This window comes from Prosopis cineraria, unplaced genomic scaffold, assembly GCF_029017545.1.
Source record: "Prosopis cineraria cultivar Desert tree isolate PC_DT_omini unplaced genomic scaffold, ASM2901754v1 PC4, whole genome shotgun sequence".
Taxonomy (NCBI): domain Eukaryota; kingdom Viridiplantae; phylum Streptophyta; class Magnoliopsida; order Fabales; family Fabaceae; genus Prosopis; species Prosopis cineraria.
In genome coordinates, this window is record NW_026555335.1 from 37,214,819 (window position 1) to 37,220,784 (window position 5,966).

Sequence of the window (5,966 nt, forward strand, 5' to 3'; positions counted from 1 at the left end):
ACAGCTGAATGACAGCACTTCCGAACCAACTTCCGGAGTGCACCATTTCATCATCTGACCTCCGATCAGAGTGATTCCAAAGCCCACATGTTGCTTTTAAAGAATACTATTAGCATACTAAATTTTGAAAAGATCCAACGGACGGATTGAATTTTGTGCGGCAGGTAACAGCACCTCCAGACCAAATTCTGAAGTGCGTCGTTTCTCCGTCCAAAATTCGATCGATGTGATTCTAAAGCCCACACGAAGCTTATAAAAGGTTTTACTTATGACCCAAATTTTAGAGAAATCCAACGGTCGGATTAAGATTTGGACACCCGGATGCAAAAGTGCAGCTTTTTGGTAAAAACCATTTTCAAAATTGTCCAAATCTCATCCTAATGGTCACAAACCTGTGGGAACACTTTGGACACGTCAAATAAGACTAAAAACACCTGAAAGAACATTCAAATGATGGAAAACCCCCATACATCAAAATTTGACCACCCGGGTGCCATTTCTCAAAATGGACCCTAAACCCCCAAAATGCACAAATCATACAAGAGTGGTTACAAATCAATCTAAATACCATGTATTTATATAAATACATATGCTAAACATTTTCACTTAGCTCAGAGCTCCTTGTGGGGCCCACGCACCCACTCTCTCTATCCAAGGTGTATGTTTGCCCATAGCACACCATTTGCAATGCAACCACTTTGCATTTACTTATAAAATCACATATATATCAAAATAAATATCTGCTTATAATAGAAACTTGGTCTATTAATTAAATCCATCAAAACTACACACCATAACCAAGTTTCCTAGCCACAAGTCTGCAAACAGACAAAAATTCATACACAAGCACACAATCCACACATATTCACACACACATACATAATCATATCCTACTGGCACCCTAATTTTAAATACATTACAATATATTGCTCAAAAGAAAGGGTTGCAGTTCTTTACAAATCACAAGCAAACCCCTAGCTTTGCTCCTTTCCCCGTCCACCACTGGATCCTTCGCCTGGACCTAGAATATTGAAAAGAAAGGGGTGAGACAACCACAGTCTCAGTAATAGCGAAATCTACATTGATTATTACAAAGTAAGCCATAATCAAATAAACGAATAATAAATTCAACATAGTATATAATTTAGCCATTTAAAATGCATGAATGCATGACCTAGGCCGGTATGGCCTTTCATGACCAACAGAATGCCCCCTGGCACTCTTTAACTCGCAGGTAAACCTTATACCTACTTGTACCTCCACAGGCACAAAACATAATCTAAGGCATGATCTAATCCATCGAACCTCCTATGCCCCTTCGACGTGAATCCTAAGCAGTTGAAGCTAACTCCCTCCCAGAGCCAGCCCAACTTACTTTCCATGTGAGGGCTACCTTGGCCTAGGCACTCAACCTCACACTTCATATGTTGGATTCCCTCCCCCACTGAGAGGTGTCAAACACTCAATACACTAACCACTTTAGTGCACTGAGCCCACAATACGTAAGACAACACTGAGTACTGACAGTGTGCCATAGAATATCAAAAATCCACACCTTCTCATTGGTGAACTCCCACCGAGATCATGCCTTTTACTTTTGTCTACCTTTCCTGAGTATTGACCATTCAACACTCTAAAGTAGTATAATATTTATAAATCTCATTTCCATAAAAACATTGTTATTAAACAATTAGAAACATATTTGTACTATAATCAAAGTAGTACCCCATAACCCTTATAAAGCACATTTAATCTTTTAAAACATGTAATGCATGATAACTAGTAATATTTATTCAAAAATAGCCAAAACAAAGTAATAGAAAATGTAAAGTTCCCCTATTACCTCAACCCTTTGGTACCAAAAGGGTTCCCCTTGTACAAAATAGGGCTCGGCTTGTTCCTTACTTCTCAATAAGTTCCACCAACAATTTTCTACAACATATAAGTGATCCACATCACTTATCATGACAAATAGCATTAATGAAGACTATAACTCATACCACACAACTTAGGTCAATGAGTCATAATCTACCCTGATGGTCCATATATTAAACCAACCATTCACATAGTATCACTTAACCACCAAAACCATTTATTAGCCATCACTAGGCTAATTTTCAATTTATATAATTTTTTAATCAATTAAAAACCTTTACTTAGTGCCACCAACTTTCACCATTAGCCCTTATAATGAAAACCAAACCTTAATTTAAATCTTATTGGGCTCAAATAGCAAAATTATAACTAAATCAATAGGCTTAAACCATTGAGGAGCAAAAACCCAATTTCTCAAGGTTTATTTTGTGCCCAAAACACCTCTTTTCATCCAATTATTCACTCAAAACATTAGATCACTATATAGAAACTCAAAACATGCTCCCTAGGATTCAAAGAAACAAAAACTTACAAGAATAAAGCCTTTGGGATCAAAATTCAAAAATCTCCTCTTCTAAAAATTGAAGAAAATAAGAGAAAGGGAAGAGGATTGAAGTAGGGAGTTTACCTATCGTGTAGCCGAGCTTGCAACGGTTGTAAAGACTCCTAGATCCAAGCCTAACTCCCTCCCTTTCTCTTCTCTTCTTCCTCTCTCCCTCTCGTACGTTTCCTTTCCTTTCCTTTCCAATTCAGTTTCTGTTTTCTGCATCAGTTTTGGTCTTTAAATTGCTGGTCAAAAAGTTTGGGAAAAATTACAAGAAAGGGCCCAATATTTTTTATTATTGCACAAAAGCCCGGGTCAACTTTGATAATTTTTCCATAGTTAAAAATCAAATAAAACCAAACTTTTGCTTAGTAAAATTCAAACTCTGAGCCTCTATTAAATTATTCTAAATTTTAATTTAATTATAGATATTTTATTTTATTTTTAAAATAAATTTGAGTCTTAAAATTTTTAGGATGTTACATTCGTCCTATTTCTCTTTGTAATGTGAGCTATAAGATAATCACTAAAATCCTTTCCAATCATCTACGTGCTTGTATGAATCATCTTATTAGTGATAACCAATGCAATTTTATACAAGGGCATCAAAGTAGTGACAACATCATTATTGCTTAAGAAGTCATCCATACCATGAGAAACAAAACGGGTAAAAAGGGTTTCATGGCACTTAAGATTGATCTTGAAAAGGCCTTTGATAGATTGTCTTAGAAATTCATTAATGATACTCTCAAATCTATTGGCATAAATAGACACTTCAGGAATTTGATTGAAGCTACCATCTCTACAACTCGCATGCAGATCCTTTGGAATGGACAACCTACTAAAGAATTCGCACCTACTCATGGCATCCGTCAGGGGGACCCTATTTCTCCTTATCTATTTGTGCTTTGTATTAAATGTTTAAGCCACTGTATTAACAGTAGTATTGAAAAAAAATTAATGGAGACCTATTAGATTAACTACAAACGGTCCCCCTATTTCTCATTTATTTTTTGCTGATGATCTTTTGCTTTTTGCAAAATGTTCTCTTACTTAAGCTGTTATCATCCAACAATGCCTTTCTGATTTCCTGAAGCGCCTCTGGACAGAGCATAAACTTAGAAAAATCAAAGCTCTTCTGTTCAAAAAATGTCAATATCAATAGAGTTGCACAAATTAGTGGTGAACTAGGGATTCCTCTCTCTAGCAATCTTGGAAAATATCTTGGAATTCCTATTATTCATGAAAAGGTGTCTAAAGTCACTTTTGCCCCTCTTCCTGATAAGACAAACTCTCACTTGGCAAATTGGAGGAGTAGATATCTGAACATAGTAGGGAAATATGTACTTGTCAAATCCGTTCTTTTAGCTCTTCCCAGTTACATTATGCAGACTATGCTCTTACCGGATAATATTTTGTCAGAACTAGAAAAAATCTCCAAAAACTTTCTTTGGGATTCTACTGATAGGAATAAAAAACCTCACCTCCTGTCTTGGGATAGAATTACTATGGATAAAAAAGAAGGAGGATTTGGCCTTAAGAAACTGAAAAATCAAAAACATTTCTTTCATCATGAAGCTTTGTTAGGGCTTAATCAATAAGCCTAATTGTCTCTAGGTTCAAATTTTGCGTGATAAATACAAATGTGATAAACCCAAAATTCCTATGGTTATCAGACTGGACAACTGTTCTTATGCTTGGAGTAGCATTTATAAAGTCTGGGATAAATTCATGCTCCATGTAGGTTGGAAAATTGGAAAAGAAAATCAAATATCCTTTTGGTATAACAAATGGTCTCTTCTCCCTGAGCCTCTTGTTAAGCATGCATTTCCTAATGCCGATCCTATTCTACATGCTAGGGTCTCTGATTTTTCCAAAAATACAGGAGGATGAAATTTTGATCTATTGAGCCACTATCTCCATTCTGATGTGATCAAAAGAGAAGCAGATGTATTTTCTAAAAATATAGAAGAAGATGTCCTTTTTTAGAGGCCTTCCTCCGATGACAACTTCTCCATCAAATCTGCTTATAAAGCTATGGAGTCACACAAGGAGCAGCACCACTCTGACTTATGGTCTAAGATTTAGAAATGACCTACATATGATAAAATAAAATTCTTTCTTTAGAAGGCTGCCTTAAATTGTCTACAACTTAACCTAGTGTATATACTTGGAAATACTGGCCAGCAATGTACTTGTCCTTTTGGTTGTAACTTTCCTGACTCTTCTATTTATATTCTATATGACTGTGAAGAAGCTAAAGAGGTTTGGACAAAATTAGTTAAGCATACTAAAATTAACACGTTCTTCTCACTTAATGTGCAGGATTGGATAGTCTAGAATGCAAAAGTTGAAGTAGGTAGCTTAAAAACAAGAAGAACACCATGGCAGAGACTTTTTGCTCAAGCTTGCTGGAATATCTGGAAGAATAGATGCAAGAAGTTATACTGTGAAGATGATACTGCAGACAATGACATTGCCTTCTCTAGCAGCCAACAAATTAATAATGACTTAAGGCTTTTGTGCAAAACCCTTCGCTTGAATAGGAATGATATCGCTAGTGAAGTCAAATTGAGCCACTGGAACATGATTGGGTTAGACTCGATATTGACGGCTCAGTCAACATCAATAAAGTTACAGCTTGTAGTGGCATCATCAGAGATGACAAAGGAAATTGGATTAAAGGATTCTCCAAATTCCTTAGATATCAACCAAGTACTTCAGCTGAACTTATGGGAATTCTTGAAAGTCTCAACCTCTGCTGGAATATAAAATTAAACAAAGTCAATGTCCATATAGACTCAACGAAAGCTCTATCAATCATTAATAGCACGTGCTCTGGAAATCACCCATTATCTAGCGTTATAAGAAAGATTAAGGACCTCACTATGAGAGACTGGATTGTTACTTTTGACCATATCTACAGAGAAGCCAATAGATGTATGGACCTCTTGGCCCATCAATCGACACACGACACTTTCAAAGCTACCATTTTTGATGTTCCTCTGATTGACTGTACCAACCTTATAGTTTTAGATATAATTAGATTATAGTCTCTTGCACGGCTTTGCCGTAGCCTTGTAATAAAAAAAAACTTGGTTTGAGGATATAACTTTTGTTTCTAATAGGGATAGGACTGATGGAGCAGTTCAATGAACCCGCATTGCTTGTTTCTGATAAATGATAATTTTATATATTTTTATCTCTTTAATTTAGACTTTTAAATATTTATTTGAGGCTAATTTAGTTTAATTAAATATTATTTAATTTTATTAGCCAATCTTTAATTTTGAGATTTTAACTATTTAAATTTATGATTTTAAAATATAAATAATATCTTTAATATTTTTATACAGTTATTATTTAATTTTATCTTATTTGCATAGATTTTTTAGATTCAACTTAAAAGATATTAATAGAAAATATTTTAGATAAGAAAAATATAGGCATGTTTGGAGATCAAATCAATAATTAAACATTTAAAACTTTGTTTATTTTATTTTGAGTTTTTTTAGTGTAACTTTTAATTAGGGTTATTGAGGATAGT